Below are 24466 nucleotides of genomic sequence, written 5' to 3'. Positions count from 1 at the left end.
TGCCCGTGCATTCTTCTTCCTCTGGTTGAGTACCGGTGCTCACCTCAGATCCCTTGTGGACCATCGGTTCCTTTGTTGGATTTTATCCGACAGTGTCCTTCATATTGAATAACCTTGAGAGCCTTTCCATGGGTATATAATGCCTTGGTAAATTGTATCATCTGCTTTTGAACAATGCTCTACTTTCGAGCCTGTATTATTTACCCCGAAGTTTGTGGTATATGTTCGTAAGACGCCCTGATGGGTTGAACCTATGCCTTCCTTACTATGTGTGAACTCGGAAGTTTTCACGGGTCATACTCATCTGGTATTTCACCAGGTATAACTTTCAACACTAATGCCATTATCGAAACGAGAAGTGAATGTAAGGTTATGCTTTGGAGAAGTGGGAGTCGACCTCGAACCTTGTGTTCATGCCCATGGACGCGATGTATATCCTATCATGGAAGCTTCTTGTAATAATAACTATTTCCTTGATAACTAACATATGGTATCTGTGAATTGATCCCTTGCAACCGTGGTTCCGACCATGATTGTTCTTCCTTGATTCCATTTCTCGGACAAGTTAAAACAATTGTCTTCTATGGATTAATACACCCGTCCAATCTTTACTTTGATCTTGTGTCGAGTATTACCCCCTGGTATCTCAAGATTATCATGGAACTGCATAACTTCTTATGAGTTCTTCATCAAGTGCTACCTTTCCACTGATTCCAATTTTTCACGGGCTCTGAGTTATTATACACTCAAAGACACCGATAACTGAATCGAGTTCGCATTGCGATTCAACGAGTATTTGAACCCATCACTGCTTACAAATTTATTAATCCTTCAAGTCATTCCTAGCCTGATCGGCTATATCATTATCGAGCTAATTTTAACTGTGCTACCCGGTCCTTCTTCCCTGAGCACAATTTTTGACGATGAACTAACCTTACGTCGATCATCATCGTCATATCATTTCGCCTTGAACAACAAGCTTGGTTTCGAGTTTGTGTCGTACCCTTGGTTCCAATAACCTTTCACTTTATCATTACTTTGACTTGATGTCATCACCGATCGATTACATCTTCATGAACTCTCGCGACAAATGTGTCGTGAATATCATCAACATTCTGAGCACTTCCAGGATACCAGTTGAATTCATGTTGAGTAATACCATCCTTGCCCTCGATGAATTGTGTTATCAGTGACCACTTTATTGTCTTCCGTTCAACACAAAACTTGTTCGTGTTTTGTGTTATACCTTGAGTTCCTTGCTATCCAACGTTTGTTCTTCTTTAGCTTGGAATATTACCATCTTTTATGTGAAAAATGTCATGGTAATTTCACCACCTCTTGAGAATTCTTGATGCAAGTGATACTTCTCACCATCACCATTCCTTCTTGTTCCCTGTGTTGATTCTAACCGGGATTCCAACAAGGGAATGATGCTGCTTGGATTCTGTACTTTTAGCAACCCTATTGCTTGAAGTTAATGGTTGACAGTTCGTTCTTAGACTATTGGTTATTGAATCGTCACTCTAACAGTGATCTTGCTGCCTAAGGTCATATTTCGGGCACACCTTTCAACCAATGTTTAATTGTGTATGTTTTCCTCGAGCATACATCACTATACCATTTGATCTGACAAATGTCATCTTCTTGTTCACATTATTGTGGAAATCCATCTTTTGAAAATCTCAATGAATTGTCGCTGAGTCAATCAGCCACCCCCTCACCTCTCCTTGGTTTAATGATGAACTATTGTTTCAGGAACCCGCTCCCATAGTTCATTTCCCGAGAACCTTGCAATGCCATTTCAATGATTTGTGTTGCGCCTTATCTTCTTGGACATCCTGAGTCTGAGGCATCATGACACCAATTGGATCTGAATCTCGGTCAGATATAATGGTTGGGACAACTTTCCAGGAGTTATGTTGTTTGTGCTTTGATGACCCGGTAACATGATGTCATGCCTAGCACCCCCCCCCCTGGCTGGAGGACCTATCATAATGATTTCTTTTGCAAGGATAACCATTCTTCCTGGAGGAAATTATAGGACTTATTTTATAAGTTACTCATGATGGATCATTGGTGTATCCGAAGTCTGGTCCTTGATTGAAACACCATATCATTGCTACCTGAAGCATGTCAATGGTACTCCGATTTTCAACAGGAACATTTGAAGCACGATGCTAAATTTTATTTATCATTTATCCTAACACCGTTGTATGGGTAATATCATGAGATTCCTCCCCCCTTACCTAAATGGTTTTCTACTTTATATCCTGTCATGGATATCTTGCTTTGCTTGTCCTTGGGAAGGATATACCCTTGAAATATGTGTTTAAACATATTTTCCTTTCCATTGTTCTGTTTAATCTGATGATCATATTTTCCTTCCATTGGTTTGTTTGAACCTTTTCTATGATCTATATGACATAAGCAGTAATAATCCACTACTTGTGCAAACACCTCGAGGTACAACTCTGTCAGTAAGACCCTGTTACTATTGTTGATGACATTCCGGTAGCCACCGATGGACGAGAACCTTGCCTATTGGTCCGCCTCGTTCAACGAGCAGGAAAGTGGTTCTCTTCGTCCCTCGCCCTTGGTATCAACGTTGATGCCCACATAACTGACATGGTACTCTCTGACATGCCTTGCTATCATGACCGTGAAAGATGTCACTGCTCCTATTAAAAAAAAACCACATGGTGGGCCCATAACCCACAGTTCCACAGGATCGAAACCTGACTGTCCTGTACACCCCCTATTCCCAAAGTTATTCCTCGTGCGTGGACTCATGTGTAATTCACGAGCCACCTTCCGATGAGATCATCAATCTGGTATCAGACGCAATACTTATTCCCATTGCTCTGAACCCCTTTCACACTTCGCTTCAGGCAACGAACGATTGCCTATGCGCTTGAAACTTCTATTTTGCACCTTCTTGCTTTGCTCTCGATATTGTCTTGAATTTCAATTCGAGAGTTACTTTCCGCCACCTTCCTCGTTGTTGTCTACCAAATAATCTACCCTGCAGAGATCCATTCTTCGGTATACCCCCTTAATCTTTGGTTAGTACGATGAAATTTCCGAAGAAAGGATGATGACTTCATCATGATGACCTGAAGCAGAGAAAGGAAGACATCAATATAATGGGTCGACCTCTTCGAGAAGAGCAACCAAGACTGAGAAGATTCGTTAGGATTTCGTAACCAGACCTTCCCCCTTATACCCCCTCTTAAATCTCGGGACGAGATTTCTTCTAGTGGAGGAGAATTGTGACGCCCGGGTAATTAAGCTACAGTGATCCTCTGCTAGTGAAGCCACGTCACCTCGATTATAGTTGCTAATCTCGCGTTAGTTCGAAACCGATTCGCGTTCAAATTCAAAATCAAGCAAACAATAAAAGATTTCAAATATTGAAACTAAAATGTTCGGAGTGAGCCAAATAATGCATAAGTAAGTATGGTGGAGAAACCACACTTTTATAAAAGTGTAAAATAATCTAAAATGTTTTAAACAGTAGCAAAGACAATTAGTTGAATGCCTTTTACAATAGATAAAATATTAAACTAATTTATTTTGTTGCCCAAACTTATGTGGTAGTAGCTAATTACTAACACTAAATTAGGGACTACTTTTATAGTTATAAAACTAAAATAAAAGAGGAACTAAAATAAAACAGAAAATAGAAAAGGAATAATAAACAAAAATAGAACAAAAGAAATAAAAACAGAAAAGCCCCCCCCCCCCCCGCTGGGCCTCGTGGCCCAGCTGGCCACCAGGCCGCCCCACGGCCCAACCGGCCAGGCCGGCCCACCCCGGTCCCCCCCATAACCCCCTGGGCGACCGAACCCTAGCCCGACACCCCCACTTCCCCCACGATCCCCTTCTCCTCTCCCCCACCGATCTGGATCGGGATCGGCCCCGATCCCGTCGACCCCGACCACCCCGCCCCGCCGTTGCTGGACCGCCCCGTCCCCATCGCCAACCCCGCACGCCTCTCTCCCCTTCCCCCCGTCCGGATCGGTGCAGAGGGCCCCGACCCCCCCCCCCTTCACCGACGCCGCCCGGTGCCGCCTCGCCGCGACCCCGCCGCCCGGGACCCCGCCGCAGGAGCCCCCTCGCCGGAGTCACCACCTCGCGTCCTCGTCCTCCTCCCGGAGCTCCTCCGCCTCGACTCCGTCGACGTCGTCCCCGACCTCCGTCGAGCCCCGCTGCCCTTGACCCTGCGAACCCGCGGTGAGGCCCCGGGCTCCCGCCCCCTCTCCTCGCACTCCCTCTTCCCCCGCGACCGTCGCCGCGCCCCGTGCGCTCCGGCCCCGCGCTCACCGCGGCCGGCCGCGCCCTGGCCACGCGCTACACCGACCGGGCCGTGCCCGTCGTCCCCCCCCCCGCCCGCTGGTCTCGCCCCGTCCATGGCCGCGCCCCCTGCGCCCCGTGCGCCCACGCCGGCGCCGTCCGCTGCCGCCGAGCCCCCTGCTGGCCGTTCCCGCCGCTCGCCGGAGCTGGCCGGCCCTTTCCCCCCTACCCCGCCGGATTCTGGCGCCCCGCCTCGCCCCTGGTGGCCTCGCGTGCGGGTGCCCCTTCGCCCGCACCTCCCGATCGGGCGCACCCGATCCGCTAAGGCCTAGTGGCCCTATGACAACGGGGGCCCACACCCCAGAACGGTTTAAAAAAAAGGAATTAAAAATAAAATTATTAAATAAAAATAAAAATGATTAATAAAATTAATTATTAATTAATTAACTAATGAATTAATTAAGTTAATTAATCTGGTTTAATTAAATTAATTAACTAGTTAAGTTTAATTAAACTGTAATTAGATTAACCTAAACCGTAATTAACCTAATTAGAGGATGACAGGTGGGTCCCCCCGGACCCACATGTCAGGTTGACCAAGTCAACTCTGTTGACTGCTGACGTCAGCATGACATCATGCTGACGTCATAAATCCATTTTTTTGAATTAATTAATTAATTAATTAAATTCCAGAAATTAATAAAATCTTTAGAAAATCATAACTTTTAATCTGTAACTCGGATTAAATTATTTTCAACATGAAAGTTGCTCAGAATGACGAGACGAATCCGGATACGCAGTCCGTTCGTTTGCCACACACCCCTAACCTATCGAACTCGCAACTTTCCCCCTCCGGCTCCTCTGCCCGAAAACGCGAAACACCGGGAATACTTTCCCGGATGTTTTCCCCCTTAACCGGTACCACCTCATACCACGTTAGGGCACACCTAGCACCGCTCATTGTCACGTCACGGATCGTCGTTTTTATGTTTGCATTGTATTCGTTGTTTCTTCCCCCTCTTATCTCCGGTAGACTACGAGACCGACGCTGATGCCACCGAGTACGACTACGTCACCGACGACCCCTCCTTGTCTGAGCAACCAGGCAAGCCCCCCCTTTGATCACCAGATATCGCCTACTCTTCTCTATACTGCTTGCATTAGAGTAGTGTAGCATGTTACCGCTTTCCGTTAATCCTATTCTGATGCATAGCCTGTCATTGCTGCTACAGTCATTGATACCTTACCCGCAATCCTAAATGCTTAGTATAGGATGCTAGTGTTCCATCAGTGGCCCTACACTCTTGTCCGTCTGCCATGCTATACTACTGGGCTGTGATCACTTGGGAGGTGATCACGGGTATATACTATACATACATACACACTATACAGATGGTGACTAAAGTCGGGTCAGCTCATTGAGTACCCGCAAGTGATTCTGACGAGGGGGCTGAAAGGACAGGTGGCTCCACCCCGGTAGAGGTGGGCCTGGGTTCCCGACGGCCCTCGACTGTTACTTTGTGGCAGAGCGACAGGGCAGGTTGAGACCACCTAGGAGATAGGTGGGCCTGGCCCTGTTTGGCGTTCGCGGATACTTAACACGCTTAACGAGATCTTGGTATTTGATCTGAGTCGGCTACGAGCCTATACGCACTAACCATCTACGTGGGAGTAGTTATGGGTATCCCGACGTCGTGGTATCAGCCGAAGCACTTCAGACGTCAGCGACGGAGCGGCGCGCGCCGAATTGGACTGGAACGCCACTAGGCTAGGTCTGCTTTCGGCCGCCCACGCAACGTGCAGGTGTGCTCAGGGCGATGGGCCCAGACCCCTGCGCGCTTAGGTTTAGACCGGCGTGCTGGCCTCTCTGTTGTGCCTAGGTGGGGCTGCGACGTGTTGATCTTCCGCGGCCGGGCATGACCCAGGAAAGTGTGTCCGGCCAAATGGGATCAAGCGTGTTGGGTTATGTGGTGCACCCCTGCAGGGAAGTTAATCTATTCGAATAGCCGTGATCTTCGGTAACAGGACGACTTGGAGTTGTACCTTGACCTTATGACAACTAGAACCGGATACTTAATAAAACACACCCTTCCAAGTGCCAGATACAACCGGTGGTCGCTCTCCTCAGGGATACGAGGAGAGGATCGCCGGGTAGGATTATGCTACTGGAGATGCTACTTGGAGATGCTACTCGGAGATGCTACTTGGGGGACTTCAATCTACTCTCTTCTACATGCTGCAAGACGGAGGCTGCCAGAAGCGTAGTCTTCGACAGGATTAGCTATCCCCCTCTTATTCTGGCATTCTGCAGTTCAGTCCACTGATATGGCCTCCTTACACATATACCCATGCATATGTAGTGTAGCTCCTTGCTTGCGAGTACTTTGGATGAGTACTCACGGTTGCTTTTCTCCCTCTTTTCCCCCTTTCCCTTCTACCTGGTTGTCGCAACCAGATGCTGGAGCCCTGGAGCCAGACGCCACCGTCGACGATGATCCCTACTACACTGGAGGTGCCTACTACTACGTGCATGCCCGCTGACGACGACCAGGAGTAGTTAGGAGGATCCCAGGCAGGAGGCCTGCGCCTCTTTCGATCTGTATCCCAGTTTGTGCTAGCCTTCTTAAGGCAGACTTGTTTAACTTATGTCTGTACTCAGATATTGTTGCTTCCGCTGACTCGTCTATGATCGAGCACTTGTATTCGAGCCCTCGAGGCCCCTGGCTTGTATTATGATGCTTGTATGACTTATTTTATTTGTAGAGTTGTGTTGTGATATCTTCCCGTGAGTCCCTGATCTTGATCGTACACATTTGCGTGCATGATTAGTGTACGATTGAATCGGGGCATCACAAGCCCCCAGCAACCCTAGCTTGCCGTGGGTGGAGCTTCGTGTGTTCAGCCCTCGGCAAGCTTGGCTTGCCGGGTCCGGAGCGCCGGCTTGTCCTCTTCCTTCCACTCGGCTTGTCAGAAACATTTATGTATCGTGCGAACCAAAGAGGATGGATAGGAACAATGAGATGCAAACTCGACCTCTATGCTAGGGGTTAGTCGCTGCTAAGCACTATCAACCCTAACCGAGGGAGAGACTCAATCTAGCATGCATGCTATAACTTAGGGCGCCAGCGCTTCATTTATTTATGCTCAGGGTCTGCGCCTGGCTTTGTATAGAGGGTTACATGCCTCGCCGGCAAGGCTTGTACAAAAGGTGGCTTGCCAGGGGGCCCGGCAGCCGCGCCTTATGGGTAAAACTTGCGAAGATGCTCGATGTTCCAGGAGTTGCTCACTGGAATGGCATCTTCGGTCTCCAGGCGGACTGCGCGAGGACTGGTGACTCGCGTTACCCGATAAGGGCCTTCCCACTTCGGCGTCAACTTGTTGGAATTCTTGGCCGATTGAATGCGCCGAAGAACAAGGTCGCCTTCCTCAAAGCTTCGGGCATGAACCTTGCGGCTGTGATAGCGGCGCAAGGCTTGCTGGTAGCGTGCTGCTCTCACAGCCGCCCGAAGACGATCTTCCTCAAGGAACGTTGCGTCATCTTGCCGCAATCGCCCTTGCTCAAGCTCATCATAAGCGAGCACTCGAGGCGACCTGTATATGACTTCCGTGGGGAGAACTGCTTCTGCCCCGTAAACCAGGGCAATGGGTGTCTGGCCAGTGGCTCGATTTGGCGTCGTTCTGATCGACCAAAGAACCACCGGTAGCTCATCAATCCAGCGCCTCCCGCTCTTGTGCAGCCTGTCAAAAGTCTTCGTCCTCAGGCCACGTAGCACTTCTGCATTCGCCCTCTCCGCTTGGCCGTTGCTTCGTGGGTGTGCCACGGAAGCAAAACAGACCTTGCTGACGAGGTCCTCGACGTACTGCCTGAAGGTGTGGCTTGTGAACTGCGTGCCATTGTCGGTGATGATTCTGTTTGGCACACCAAAGCGGCAAACTAGCCCCTTGAAGAATTTGATGGCCGACTGTGCGGTCACCTTCCTCACTGCTTCCACCTCTGGCCACTTTGTGAACTTGTCGATTGCAACGTACAAGTACTCAAAGCCTCCGATGGCGCGGGGTAAAGGGCCCAGTATGTCGAGCCCCAGACCAAGAACGGCCAGGAGAGAGGGATTGTTTGCAAGGCTTGAGCTGGGTGATGAAGCTTCTTCGAATGGAACTGGCATGCTTCACATCCTGGAGGGCAGTGGGCCAGAAGAAACCTTGCCAGAAAGCCTTGCGAGCAAGGGCCCTTGACCCTATGTGGGAGCCACATATGCCTCCATGTATCTCCGCCAACAGCACCAGTCCTTCCTTCCGGGAGATGCACTTCAATTTCACCCCATTCGGTCTTTTTCTGTACAAGACGTTGTCAACGAATTGGTACAGAGCAAACCGGTGGGCTACTCTCTCTGCTTCTTCCTACTCCTCAGGAAACTCTCCTATTTGGAGGAATTGGATGGTGTGCTGTGCCCATGATGGAGCCTGTGGCTCAACGGCAAGGACCAAAGGTATTTCTTCTGCCGCGGGAATGGTTGCCTCTGTGGCAAGGGCTTAGTGCCCCGCTGGAGTCGGTTGTCCCACGGCAGGCTCGGCGTCCATGGAAACTCCTTCGCCAGTGGCTCCAGGGAGCTCGGTGGGGAAGTACTTTCTAGGGCCTAGCTTCCTCTGCTTGTTCTGTTCTGTTGATGGTTCGGCGGATGGTTGAGTTAACCGAAGCACAAAAGTACCTGGTTCCATAGGTAGCTTGAGGGCAGCACGCTTTGACAAGTAGTCGGCGATGTCGTTCTCCATCCGAAGGACATGCTCTGCCTGTATACTGTCAAAGCACTCCTCCAGTCTCCTCACTACGTCTACGCAAGCTTCCATCAACGGGCTCTGATAATCTTTGTTGATCTGCCTGACGACAAGTTGCGAGTCACCCCTGACAATGAGCTTCTTGACTACGAGGTCTGCCGCGATCCTAAGACCGGCAAGCAATCCCTTATACTCGGCACTGTTGTTTGTCGACATCTCTCTGGGAAAGTGCATTTGGATCACGTACTTGAGGTGCTCTCCGATGGGTGCGACAAGCAGCACACCAGCGCCGGCGCCTTGTAGCGAGAAGGCTCCATCAAAGTACATGATCCAGTTGCGACTCGTTTCCTTGCCACGGAGAGTGGTCTCCTGGACCTCTTCGTCGGGCGTCGAGGTCCATTCAGCAACGAACTCCGCCAAGACTCTGCTTTGAATTGTTGAGGTGCTTTCGAACTACAAGCCAAAACTTGACATCTCCAGGGCCCATTCCACAATCCTCCTTGTTGCATCTGGTTATGCAGTATCCATTGCAATGGGAGGCGGGTGACAACGGTGATCTCGTGCGCTTGGAAGTAATGACGCATCTTCCTCGAGGCCATAAGGAGGTCGAAGATCAATTTTTGCACACCGGAGTACCTCAACCTAGCCGCCTGCAAGAGGGAGCTGACGAAGTAAACTGGGTGCTGCACCATTTTCTTCTTCTACACCACTTCACCTAGTCGTGCGGGCTCTGTCGCACTGGTGTCAGCCCCAGCCGGAGACTCAGTCTTGCTGGGACGAGCCGTACCGGGGTGGGTTCCGGCTCACCATCCGTTGACTCTGTGGTTGCTGCTGCCTCTTTGTCGACCTCTCTCTGCGCCACCAGTGCGGCGCTAACCACTTGATTCGTTGCCGCTAGGTACAGCAGTAACGGTTCTTGTGGTTTAGGCGTAACCAGCACCAGGGTAGAGGAGAGGTATTTCTTCAAATCCTGCAGTGCTGCCTTGGCCTTCGGGGTCCACTCCCTTGGGCCCGCCTTCTTCAAGATCTTGAAAAAGGGAAGGGCACGCTCAGCGGACTTGGAGATGAATCTGCTCATGGCGGCAATGCAGCCAGTGAGCCGATGCACGTCTTTGATTCGCTTAGGTGCCTCAATCTGCTCGATGGCCTTTATCTTGTCTGGGTTTGCCTCAATCCCACGCTGCGACACAAACAACCCGAGAAGCTTGCCGGATGGGACGCCGAAGATACACTTCTCAGGGTTCAGCTTGAGGTTGATCTTGCGCAGGTTTGCAAATGTTTCCTCCAGATCTTGCACAAGTGTTGCTTTGTCCTTGGTCTTGACCACTATGTCATCCATATAAGCTTCCATATTTCTATGTAGCTGGGGCTCAAAACCAACTTGGACTGCTCTTGCAAAAGTTGAGCCAGCACTCTTTAACCCAAAAGACATCCGTAAAAAGCAACACGTACCACATGGGGTCATGAATGATGTCTTCTCTTCATCTTCTCTTGTCATGAAGATCTGATGGTACCCTGAGTAGGCGTCGAGGAATGATAGCAGGTCACATCCAGCCGTGGAGTCAACAATCTGGTCAATGCGCGGTAACAGGAAAGTATCCTTTGGACAAGCTTTATTGATATCTGTGTAATCAATACACAGCCTCCACTTCTCGTTTGCCTTGCGCACCATTACCGGATTGGCCAGCCACGTCGGATGGAGCACCCCTCTCACCAAGCCTCCCGCCTCTAGCTTTCTGATCTCTTCCGTGATGAACTCCTGCGTTTCTAGAGCTTGCTTCCTGACCTTCTGCTTGACGGGTCGTGCATGAGGACAGATAGCAAGATGGTGCTCAATCACTTCCCTGGGAACGCCGGGGATGTCGGATGCTTGCCAGGCAAACACATCGACATTCGCCCGCAGGAAAGTGACGAGCTTGGTTTCCTATTTGCCGTCGAGGGTGGAGCTTATGGTAAAAGCTCCTCCCGTGCCATCCTCCTTGTCGGACACCTTCTTGGTCTCTAGTGGTGCAGCTCTGGATTTCTTGCTCTGGCCGGTGGAGCTCTCTGGCACGTCCTCGATGGGAGCGCAACAACCCGAATAGGTGCGCTTGCCGGAGTGGGTGCGAGGAGTCTCGTCGGTCTTCTTTCCTCCCGGGGCTTCAACGGCAGGAGCAGGTGCCTTGGCGGCAGCTGCTGCAACCGCTTCCTGGTAGAGTTGGTCAGTGCAAATCAATGCATCTTTATTGTCGGAGGGGACGGTGATGATGTTCATCGGCCCGAGCATCTTCAGAGTGTTGTAGGCGTAGTGAGAAGCCGCCATGAACTTGGCTAGTGCCGGGCGGCCGAGGATCCCGTTGTAGGGCAAGGGGATCTCGACCACGTCGAAGACAATCCTCTCCGCCCTGTAGTTCAACTCGCCTCCAAATGTCACAGGCAGCGTGACCTTTCCCTTTGGTTGGCTCCTCCCCGGGTTGACCCCTTGAAACGTGCCCGTCTTCTTGCGGTCCCCATCAGGGATCTGCAGCCTCTTGATCAAAACAGGCGAGATCAAGTTCAGACCGGCCCCGCTATCAACTAGCATCTTTGTCACCTTGAGGTTGTGGATCGTTGGTGAAACCAACAATGGCAAGCACCCGACCGCAGTAGTGCGGTCAGGGTGGTCCTTGGTGTCAAAGATGATAGGCGTGCTGGACCACTTCAGTGGCTTCCGCGTGTCGAGTGACGGCTCCACCACTGTGATCTCACGCGCCCACTACTTGAGCTGGCGGTGGGATGTATGCAGCGAGGTGCCACCATCGATGCACATGGCCTCTGTAGCTTTCTGGAACTCATGGTCGCCGGACTCATCGTCCTCGTCATGATCATCGTCTTCCCGCTTCTTGTCGCGGCCCCGGGCGGGCCTCTATTGCTGATTATCCTTGCCGCGGTGGCCTGCTTGGCCGCCATGCTTCTTGTCGGATCCTTTGGCACCCTCTTGGCCCTTCTCCTTGTCCCGATGCTCATACTCGGCTTTCAGCTTCTTAGCGAGCAACTCAACTTGCCGGCAGTTCTGGAGGTCGTGGCCCTTGGTGTGGTGGATCTTGCAATACTGCTTGTCGGAGCCCCCTAGCTTGTCGGCAGTCGCCAAGGCTCGGCAAGCGGCACACCCAACAACCTCGTTGCCGGGGTCGCTTGCCTTGGCCTTCTTGGTGGTGCCGGTGTTGTTGGACCCCTCGACGGCAAGCACGGTCTTGCCCTTGTGCTTCCTGTTACGGCGCCATCCCTTCTTTGCGGGGGTGGCGGTGTCATCCGTGGAGTCGGTTTCCGTGCCGGCGTCCTTCTCGGTGTCAAAACCGACGGATCTCGGGTAGGGGGTCCCGAACTGTGCGTCTAAGGCTAATGGTAACAGGAGGCGGAGGACACAATGTTTACCCAGGTTCGGGCCATCTCGATGGAGGTAATACCCTACTTCCTGCTTGATTGATCTTGATGATATGAGTATTATAAGAGTTGATCTACCACGAGATCGTAGAGGCTAAACCCTAGAAGCTAGCCTATGATTATGATTGTTGTTGTCCTACGGACTAAACCCTCCGGTTTATATAGACACCGGAGGGGGCTAGGGTTACAGAGAAGGAGATCTACATATTCGAATTGCCAAGCTTGCCATCCACGCAAAGGAGAGTCCCACGCGGACACGGGACGAAGTCTTCAATCTTGTACTTCATGGTCCAAAAGTCCGGCATAAGTACATAGTCCGGCTGTCCGAGGACCCCCCAATCCAGGACTACCTCAGTAGCCCCTGAACCAGGCTTCAATGATGACGAGTCCGGCACGCAGATTGTCTTTGACATTGCAAGGCGGGTTCCTTCTCCAAATACTCCCTAGAAGATTTCGAACACAAGGATCATGTCCGGCTCTACAATTTTTTTTTCCACATACCACCGTAGAGAGTACAATATTCCACAAATCTAATCTGCTGACAACTTTTCACAGCATGACATCATGCCACGGCCCGGTCATTATTCGAACCGTTTTTCTCAACCAGCTACGGCACATATTGCGAGGCGGTTTCCTTGGCACGTCTTGTCGAAGCAGAGATCATGTCCCCTTATCACGGGATTCTCATCAATATGGGTGTGGGTAACCCAACCGCGCCATCAATCGTGGCACTTGGGGAATAAGCGATTTTACGGGGCAAGTGGGGAGGCGCACAGTTTCTACTGCCTTTATAAAGGGATAAGGATTCCTCTTTTTCATCAATGCCTTCTTCTTCTCCTGCCCATCCATTCTTGCACACTTGAGCTCCAGCGCCCAAGTTCTCACCTTCTCTGTAAAGCCACTCCAAACATGTCTGGAGCGGGAGGCAAGTGGATGCTCTCCTCCGTTATGGAGGAGGACATTACGAAGCTCCGGGAAGCCGGATACCTGGCCACAAACATCGCGCTCCGGCTCCCAGACGTAGGGCAGATCATCCCTACTCTAGAACCCCATGAGAGGGTTGTATTCCTTGCTCACTTCGTCCGCGGACTAAGATTTCCCCTCCACCCATTTGTCTGCGGGCTCATGTTCTACTACGGGCTGGACTTCCATGATCTGGCCCCCAATTTCGTCCTCAACATCTCGGCGTTTATCGTCGTGTGCGAGGCCTTCCTCCGCATCAAGCCCCACTTCGGCCAGTGGCTGAAAACTTTCAATGTGAAGCCGAAGGTGGTGGTCGGCCAGCAAGCAGATTGCAGAGGCACCATGGTGGGCAAGATGCCCAACGTCACCTGGCTCGAAGGCTCCTGTGTGGAGACCGTGAAGGGGTGGCAATCGAGGTGGTTCTATATCACCGAGCCGCGTGACGCCAACTGGGCGGCAGCCCCCAAATTTTGATCTGGCATCCCCATGCGGCTCAGCTCCTAGAAAGAGAAGGGCTTAGCCTGGGGTTCATCGGTAGAGCTAACCGGACTCCAGAGCTGTATCAAAAATATGATAAGCAAGAAAATCAAGCTTGTCAATGTGGTACAGGTCATGCTCTTCCGCCAGATCCTTCCGTGTCAAAGACGGGCTTTCAATATGTGGGAGTTCGACCCAGCCGAACACCAGACACTGCGAGAGCTCTTCGACACGATGCACAAAGACATCTGGAAGGTGCTGTTCAAGGCCACTGAGGTACCTCCTCCCATTACCGAGGATCGTGGACTCGGCGCAAAGCGCCCCGCCAATCCGGTAAGCTCTTTATATTTCACAAGATGTTCCTTTCCCCAGTATATTCGTGGGAGGGATCTAAGCCTCCACGCCAATTTAACAGGACTGGGTAGCGACAGCGGAGCGGATCGACTGTCCACCTCCACTACCTGAAGATCCAGCAACGGCTCTCCTAATGGAGATGCTGTTTCCGGCGCCCTATGAGGTGCCGGAGAAGAAGGCCAAGAAGAAGGCGATAGGGACTGGGAAAGCTCTCTGGCACAAGGTTGTATCGGACTCATCGTCCAAAGACACCGATGCGTGCTCCTCAAACGAAAACAAGGAGGAGGAAGAGGAAAGTCCTCCCCCCCAACTGGGGGGGGGAGAGAAAAGGAAGGCCGCCCCGTCTGGGGAGGCCGAAGGGTCCAAGAAGGGAAAGACCCTCTCTCCGGGACACTCCACAACAGCCGCCTATAGCGACGAGGAGTGGTTGCCCAGGGACAAGCCCCTGGCGAAGTCGTAAGTATCCGGACACTATAATACTTCTGGTATGTCTTGCTTTATTGCTTCTTATTATGTCAAATATGATCGTGCAGTCCGTCCAAAGCCCACATCGACGTATCCTCCTCGGATGGGTCTTTGGGCCAATCGGTCATGAATAGTGATTCACTCCCGACAGCCACCTCCCCTCGGCCCGCGGATGACACCGAGGTGTTGTCTCAGAGGATACTGGACCAAGGGGAGACAGTTCTAGAGACGCCTTAAGGCGAAATCCCAGACGCTGGGCACATGGGGGGAAGGCCCCCATGGATTCTGATGATGGGGGCCACAACAAGTTTGGCCCCCAGCCGGATACTGTGCCGGAACCTCCAGTGGTTCCAGATTCAGGCAGGCAGCCCCTCACTAAGGGGGGCGAGCCGCCTGTGCTGATGACCTCTGTCCATCCAGAGGCATTAGACAACTTGTTGGAAGCGCTTCACGACGCTTCCATTGATGAAGAGCACCGCACCATCTTGAGTGCGGTGATCGAGAAGGTTTGGTCCGCCAAAAGCGGATTGACCGAAGCTTGCACCAGCCTCCTAACAGGCTTTGAGGTAAGTAATTATGAGAAAATATCACAATATAGACAGTATCCCCTGATGCTCTGTTTGGTGTTCGGAAAGAAAGGTCGAACATAGGATCAAATAACGTCCACATGAGTCTAATCAGAATATGTCTATGTGAATAAGCAGGCATCGCTGCTGGCCGCTGCCGCTTGTACCGCGGAGGTCTCCGGACTGAAGCGGGACCTGGAGCGGTCCGAGGAAGAGCTCGGCCTCACTAAGAGGCTTCTCGAGGAGAACAAAGGTAAGTGATACCCCGTCTGTATATTGATAAAGAAAAAATGGTTTTAGATCATAGAATCATCATGAACTTTAATAGGGGCCACGACCGAAGTGGCGGCCCTGAAGAAGGCGCTGTCCGAGGCCGAAGACAAAGCGGCCAAGGAGCGCATCGAGCGCGAGAAGCAAGAGGCCCGAGTTGGCGAGGTCCAGCAAGAGCTCCAAGATTTCGTCAAAAAATACAAGTCCTTGGAGCGTGACTCTAAGACGCAAGAGTCCGAGCTTGTGAAGGCCCTCCAGAGCATACAAGATGCCAAGGCCGAAGCCCAAAAGGCCCTCGAGGGCACACACGATGCCAAGGTCGAAGCCAAAAAGTCCCTCCAAGAGATTTAGGCGGCCAAGAAGATAGCGGCGGGTAAGGCATTCATTATGCAAAGCAAGCATGTGAAGGAGACTTTCCTTTTACTTAACCAAATTCTGAGCTCTAAAGGACCGTTCACAGATCTGCCACGCAGCAAATCGAATGTCGCGGAGTTCTACCGGGCCGAAGAAGGGAGCTCGCAGAGAAGCTGTTCTGGTCTCACTATTCTGGGACCAAACATCCGATGCCCTTGAGCGACCAGCTGAAGCAACTGGTCGAATTGCACAAGGCGGTCGAATTGGCCATGAAGGACTTCATAGTCCGGCTGTGGCCTGCCGAGCCCCTGCCCTGCAGCTACTTCGGCCTTGTAAAGCGGCTGGTGAGTGCCTGTCCGCGACTTGAAGTCATTAAGCGGTCACTCTGCATTGAAGGTGCGCGCCGGGCCTTCGCCCGCGCGAAAGTGCACTGGGCGAAGATGGATGCTAAGAAGCTGGTGACGGAGGGGCCGCCGGAGGGCAAGGAGCATCGCCTCCCCGAAAAGTACTATGATAGTGTCCTGAAGGGCGCCCGCCTTGTGGTGGAGGAATGTGCTAAGGATGTAATATTTGAATGAACGTATTCATTTGATCCTGTAATATGAAAACAAGTTCATTTGCGCTATATAACGCTTGTTGATTTAAAATTTTACCTTCTGTGCGGCCGTTTATAAAATCTAAGAGTTGGCCAGTCGTCGGCTTCTGCCCCCATGTAACTAGTACCGAGTGTTCGGGATAAACCTAAACACTCTTTATCCAAATATTTGGTCCTTTAAGGAGGTGTTTAGCGCAACGAACCAGGCAATCAGACTATACAGCTTTATCACTCTCACTTAGCCATAGAAGTCTATAATTTTAAATTTTGGCGTAGCCCCTAGTATTCGGAAGGCCGAATTTAGGGCGCTATAAACGCCGAAATCGGACAAGGCCGATTCCTCGCCCGAAGCGGAAAAAATCTTTAAGGATTTCAGACCTCTCGAACAGCGACCAGCTCTCGCCGCATCATGACAATTAGTTTTCAGCTTTCTCTACTGAGGTGCTCATCCAGAAGAACCGGGATACAATCGCAGTAGATCTCCCTGTGCCGCCTTAGCCAATGTAGCGAAACATAAGGCAGCAAACATGGGAGCCGGGCAAACCCAACTATTAACCCAAGACATGATTCAGAGGTGATGCATATAATGCTATAAGTTCAGGATGCCGCACTGTCGAAAGTGTTCGGACTTTTCTTGCCGTGTTATGGGGTGCACTGAAGCCCCTGGCGGACTGAACATACTAGAATGTACGGTTGCAATAAATAAATCAGTCAAGGAAAAAGATAAAGAAATGTAATAATAAGCTGATGTTGTACATTATTTTCCGTTGTTATTTGAATAATACATCAAGGCATATGTATGCAATAGTGCGATAAGAGAAATAGGACTATTTGACACGTCCTGGCCAAGAGCGAGCAGGGTGCGGGTATGTAAAACAGGTATAGCAATCGTTATCAGAGACCATCTGGGGATTCCCTTGTATGCCAAAGCTTCTTGTCTCCTTGGTGTTTCTGTCCCGTTATGGGTCCGATAGTCGGAATATCGGAAGAGCCTCCCGAAAATAGGGTCCTGAAATAAAAGGTGTGAAGGTATACGGATCCTGGGGCCGTTGAGCCGCATTGTGGACCGTATCGTAGCCATGCCTCCGCCCATGCCCATGGTATTTTAAGTGCGTAGTTATGTACGCGCAGCACAAATTTCACCGCTTGACTGGAACTAGGACGGAGGCCGAATTGATAGGCGAGCTCTGGACGTGCCGGACAATCCTGTTGCAAGGTACTCCGGACTCACTTGACGGTGTTCGGGGGTTTTATGCCGAATTGGAGGTCTACCTAAGAAGCTTGCTCTGTACTTCTGCTGCGAGGGCCGCAGTGTGCTCCTCCGTACGGAGGGAGCATTCTGTGTTTCCATTAACTGTTATAACCCCGCACGGTGCTGGCATTTTGAGCTTGAGATAGGCATAATGTGGCACCGCATTGAATCGAGCAAATGCGGTTCGTCCTAGTAGTGCATGATAGCCACTACGGAAAGGGACGATATCAAAGATTAACTCCTCGCTTTGGAAGTTGTCCGGGAATCCAAAGACCACTTCCAGCGTGATTTTGCCTGTGCAACAGGCCTCTACACTTGGTATGACACCTTTAAAGGTGGTTTTGGTTGGTTTGATCCTTGAGGGGTCGATGCCCATTTTGCGCACTACATCCTGATAGAGGAGGTTCAGGCTGCTACAACCGTCCATAAGGACTCTTGTAAGGTGGAATCCGTCAATGATGGGGTCGAGGACCAATGCAGCCGAACCGCCATGACGGATACTAGTCGGATGGTCCCTGCGATCGAACGTGATCGGACAAGAAGACCATGGGTTGAACTTTGGCGCGACTGGCTCCATCGCATAGACGTCCCTTAGTGCACGCTTCCGTTCCCATTTGGGAATATGGGTTGCATATATCATGTTTACCGTTTTCACTTGGGGAGGAAATTTCTTCTGTCCTCCTGTGTTCGGCGGCCAGGGCTCCTTGTCATTGTCGCTATGCAGCCCCTTTTCCTTGTTTTCGGCATTCAACTTGCCGGCCTGTTTGAACACCCATCATTCTCTGTTGGTGTGGTTGGCTGGTTTATCGGGGCTGCCGTGAATTTGACACGAGCGATCGAGTATTCGGTCCAGACCGGATGGGCCCGAATTGTTTCTTTTGAATGGCTTTTTCCGCTGACCGGACTTAGAGCCACTGAATCTGGCATTGACTACCATGTCTTCAGCATTGTCGCTGTTATTGCGACGCTTATATCTGTTGCGTCGGGGCTTGCCGTTGTTATCTCTGGCATCTGAGGTTCCATGATTTCTTGATGCGATGTTGCTGCATGCCAGCGAGCTGTCCTCGCCCGCACAAAAGTGGGTCATAAGTGTCGTGAGGGCTACCATGGACTTTAGCTTCTCTTGGCCTAGGTGTCGGGCGAGCCACTCATCGCGGATGTTAAGCTTAAAGGCCGCTAGGGCTTCACCATCCGGACAGTCGACAATTAGGTTCTTTTTGGTTAGGAACCGAGTCCAGAATTTCCTAGCTGACTCTCTGGGCTGTTGGGTTATGTGACTTAAGTCATCAGCATCCGGGGGTCGCACATAAGTGCCCTGGAAGTTGTCAAGGAATGCATCTTCCAGGTTCTCCCAACTGCCAATGGAGTTTGCCGGCAGGCTATTAAGCCAATGCTGAGCCAGTCCTTTGAGTTTTATTGGGAGGTACTTGATGGCATGTAGATGTAGCGACCATACCTCAAACGGTCTGATCTCTGTGCTTCAGTGTCATCCCTGGATCAGTAATGCTAACACGCACAGTACTTGAAGGATTTATAACAGAGTAGCAATCACACACTTATTGCAACAAATGTCTCACAAGAGAACTTATTACAATAAATATGGCTTAAGGCCATCTAATAACGATAACAGCGGAAGGCTTGGAAGACAAGTGAGTCCATCAACTCCAATGGCATCACTGAGTATAGAACCACGACCTAAGGCACCTTACTCGTCGTCTAAAAAGTATGCAACATGAACGTTGCAGCCCGAGAACGGGTCAACACATGGAATATGCTGGCAATGTAACACATAGAGAGTAATGAACAGAAATATGCTATACTACATGCATATATGGCTGGTGGAAAGCTCTATGGTTACAGTTTTGCATAAAGCCAATTTTTCCCTACTACAAAGGAATAAATTTTATTTAACTATCATGGTGGTTGTTAAACATTGAGAAGATAGACATCCTCTCAATCCCAATTAAGCATCATCATTAAACCCAACAAAATTAATTAAAGTAACATGATGAGATTCACTTGATAATCCAAGTACTAGATACTCAAAACGTCCATAACCGGGGACACGGCTAACCATGATTAGTTTATACACTCTGCAGAGGTTTGCGCACTTTTCCCAACAAGACTCGATCTCCTCCGTTGGATTTCTCGCACTACAAGGTGTTTGAGAAATGGATGACCGAGACATAGTCTTTCAGAAGCGTTTGCACCTTACGATCGGTAGACAGTACCAACCTACATCCCCTACATCTGCTATTCTACCATTGTAAGAGTTCATACGACTTAATCAACTATGCTAGAGCCCATAGTAGCTTGTGGCTGCACACGGAAGTTTCTAGCAAGAGCAATCTCATGATCCCTTTGAGCCTGGGTGGCGGTCCATAAAGAAAAACAGGCTATCGCTGGAATACCTAGGTGCCTCAATCCACCCAGATGTGCATTAAAGTTGCCACCTTAAATAAACCATTAAATAACAATCTCACATCTGTCATGGATACACTCACCCAATCCACGTCTACTAGCATAGCATGGCATAATAAGCAAACGTAGAAGTAACTCCCAAGGGTTTGATAATAAAACAGGTAATAGGTACTACCTCATCTACTTCCCAAAACCCACATATTAATCAGATCCTAATCATCCAATTGTTTGAGGATTGATCTAATGCAATAAAACTGGGTAGTAAAGAGGTATGATCAAAGTGTTACTTGCCTTGCTGATGATCCGTGAAACCTAGAGATTCGAAGTAGCAAGCAGCGCACTCCGGGTACTCTATCGCAAACAAACAAGCATACAATAAGCACTCATCTAATGCACAGGTAAAACTCAAATAAGAGAACTAACTAGAAAGTTCAACTTAAGAACTCCGGTTTGCAAAAAAAATCAAATCAAACGAAGCAACGAAACACAAACGACGAAAGAAACAAGCTCCATTTACTAATCTGGACCTAAGTCAAGTTTTACAGAAGCAAAACTTGTTTGAGTTGGTTAAACGGAAAGAGGGTTTCGAGACGAAACTCTAGGCGCTTGAATCGGCTGATTCCGATAAACGAGCGAAAATTTATACTGGAACGAAAATCGGATCAGGAATCGCGATCAGAAATAATCACGGAAAATCCGAGAAAAAGAAAAATAGACGAACAGGTTAACGAACGAATGTTTGTTAACTGAAACTAAACGGTGAATTCGTCCGTTAAAATGAACGAACGAGCGAACGCTCGCTAAATAAATAAACCGGAAAATAAAATAAACCGATCTAAAAAAATAAAACTAGGGTTTCTAAAAAACCGGATCACTTCGGCGGCGGCGGTGTATACCTCCGGCGAGGCGGGCAGCTCCGGCGGGGTGACGGGAGGCGGCGTGGGGCGGTGGGGCTGCGGGCGTCGGCGGTGGTAGGGTTGCCAACGGCGGCGGCGGGCTTGGGTGGCGGCGCGGCTTCGGCGGCGGCAAGCGGGTTCAGCGGCGGCGACTAGGACGGGGTGAGGCGGCGGGGTGGGCGGTATTTAAAGGGGCGATGGTGGCTTGGGGGAGGGGCAAGGCGGCGGAGGAGTCCGGCTGGGACTCTGTCTGAGTCGGCGGCGGCGTCGGCCTCCTGGCGGGAGACGGCGGCACGGGGGAGACGGCCCAGCTCGGCTGGGCCTCGGCCCAGTCGGGCGCTCACGTTTTTTTTAAACAATTCCGCCGAACAGAAAATAAATCCTAGAAAAATAAATAAAAATCTAAAAATGCCAAAACAAATTTTCACCATCTAAATAAAATATTTAGAACGAGATGAACATTTTCTTGGCCCTAAAATGCAGTTTTGAAAAACGTGCAATTTTCCTAAATTCAAATAAAATAGCCTAAACTCCGAAATAAAATCTTATTTTATTTTTTATTAAATCCTCAATATTTCTTTATTTTGGGAAAGTCATTTTATTCCTCTCTCAGATTTTTATAATTGAAATAATTGAAGATAAAATAAATAAAATCAAATGATCCTATTTTCAAAATTTGAGAAAACTCAAATATGAAAATAACGAAATCCCCAACTCTCTCCGAGGGTCCTTGAGTTGCATAGAATTTCTAGGATCAAACCAAAAGCAATACAATATGATATGCAAAGATGATCTAGTGTATAATATTCCAAATTGAAAATTTGGGATGTTACAAACCTACCCCCCTTAAGATGAATCTCACCCTCGAGATTCGGGTTGGCTAGAAAATAGGTGAGGGTGGTCCTTCAGCAGATCTTTCTCTCGCTCCCAGGTGGCTTCATCCTCGGTGTGGTGGCTCCACTGAACTTTGCAAAACTTGATAACCTTGCTGCGGGTGGCTCGACTGGCATATTCGAGAATTTTGACTGGTTTCTCCTCGTAAGTTAAATCACTATCCAACTGAATCGCTTCCAGGGACACTGTATCTCTCAGCGGTATATTAGCCATCTCTGCGTGGCACTTCTTCAACTGGGAAACATGGAACACATCATGAACTCCCGACAATCCTTTGGGCAATTCCAATTTGTAGGCAACTTCTCCCATACGTTCCAAAACTTTGTATGGTCCCACAAAACGTGGCGCTAACTTTCCCTTAACTCCAAAGCGTTTAACTCCTCGAAGTGGAGATACTCGAAGATAAACTCGGTCTCCGACTTCATAAACTGTCTCCTTGCGTTTAGAATCTGCATAGCTCTTATGCCTGGACTGGGCTACCTTGAGCCTATCGCGAATCAACTTCGCCTGCTGTTCAGACTCCTTAATCAAATCTGGTCCAAACAACTGGCGGTCTCCAACTTCATCCCACGACAATGGGGTCCTCCACCTCCTTCCGTACAAGGCTTCAAAAGGGGCCATCTTCAAACTGGATTGATAACTATTGTTGTAAGAGAACTCTGTATACGGCAAATTGTCGTCCCAACTAGATCCATAATATAGTGCACAAGATCTCAGCATATCCTCTAAGATCTGATTTACTCTCTCGGTCTGTCCATCTTTCTGTGGATGAAAGGCTGTACTGAACTCTAGCCTGGTACCCAAAGTTTCGTGCAACTGATTCCAGAACTTTGAGGTAAACCGGGTTCCTCTATCTGATACAATGCTCCTCGGAACTCCACGCAGACATACGATCCTATTCATGTATATCTTTGCCAACTTAGCACTGGTGTAAGTGGTCTTCACGGAGATGAAATGAGCTACCTTCGTCAAATGATCGACTACAACCCAAATCGAGTCATAGCCTGAACGAGTCCTAGGAAATCACGTGATAAAATCCATGCCTAACTTATCCCACTTCCATTCAGGTATCGGCAATGGCTATAACAAACCTACTGGCTTTTGATGCTCTGCCTTCACTCTCTGACATACATCACAAACTGCTACATACTCCACAATATCCTTCTTCATTCCGGTCCACCAGAAAGTGTCTTTCAAATCCAAATACATCTAGGTATTTCCTGGATGAATCGAATACGGTGAATCATGGGCCTCCTGCAGAATCAACTTCCTGATGTCTGGGTCATTAGGCACATAAACACGGTCCTCAAACCATAAGGTATCGTGCTCATCCTCACGAAATCCTTTAGCTTTTCCCTTGCTCATCTTCTCCTTTATAGAGGAAATCTCCTTGTCAGTCTTCTGAGCTTCTCTGATCTTATCCATCAAAGTAGACTGAATCTCCAATGCTGCAACATAGCCTCTCGGAACTATCTCCAAACATAGCTCACGAAGATCCTCGGCTAACTCCTTTGGTAACTCTCCGGTCATGAGCGTGTTGACATGGCTCTTGCGGCTCAACGCGTCGGATACTACATTAGCCTTTCCGGGGTGATAATGTAATCTCATATCATAATCCTTGATGAGCTCCAACCATCTCCTTTGCCTGAGATTCAGCTCCTTCTGTGTGAAAATATACTTCAAACTCTTGTGATCCGTGTACACCTCACAATGATTTCCGATGAGGAAATGTCTCCATTTCTTCAATGCATGCACTACGGCTGCTAACTCCAAATCATGTGTAGCATAATTCAACTCATGGGGCTTAAGCTATCGTGAGGCATGCGAAATAACTCTTCCCTCCTGCATAAGAACTGCTCCAAGTCCTCGGCGTGAAGCGTCACAATAGACCTCGTAATTCTTGCGCTGATCCGGCAGAATCAACACTAGCGATGTAACAAAACATTTCTTGAACTCCTGGAAACTGGCCTCACATTCTTCAGTCCATTTGAACTTGGTATCCTCCTTCATTAACTCCGTCATGGGCTTCACAATCTTCGAGAAATTCTCAATGAACCTCCGGTAGTATCCTGCGAGTCCAAGAAAACTCTGGATCTCTCCAACTGTTGTTGGGGCTTCCCAATTTGTCACAGTGACAACCTTGGTGGGATCTACTACTATTCCTTCTCCGGATATAATGTGTCCGAGGAATCCAACTTCCTTCAACCAAAACTCACATTTGCTGAACTTGGCGTATAATTGATGTTCTGTGAGCTTCTCAAGTACCAAACAAAAATGCTCCTTATGTTCTTCTTTGTTCTTTGAGTAGACCAAAAAAAATCAATTAACACCACAACGAACTTATCCAAAAACTCCATAAACACCTTGTTCATCATGTTCATAAAATAGGCAGGTGCGTTAGTGATACGTCTCCAACGTATCTATAATTTTTGATTGCTCCATGCTACTTTATCTACTGTTTTGGACTATATTGGGCTTTATTTTCCACTTT

Source organism: Triticum aestivum, chromosome 1B (assembly GCF_018294505.1).
Source record: "Triticum aestivum cultivar Chinese Spring chromosome 1B, IWGSC CS RefSeq v2.1, whole genome shotgun sequence".
Taxonomy (NCBI): Eukaryota; Viridiplantae; Streptophyta; class Magnoliopsida; order Poales; family Poaceae; genus Triticum; species Triticum aestivum.
This window is presented reverse-complemented; position numbering follows the sequence as displayed.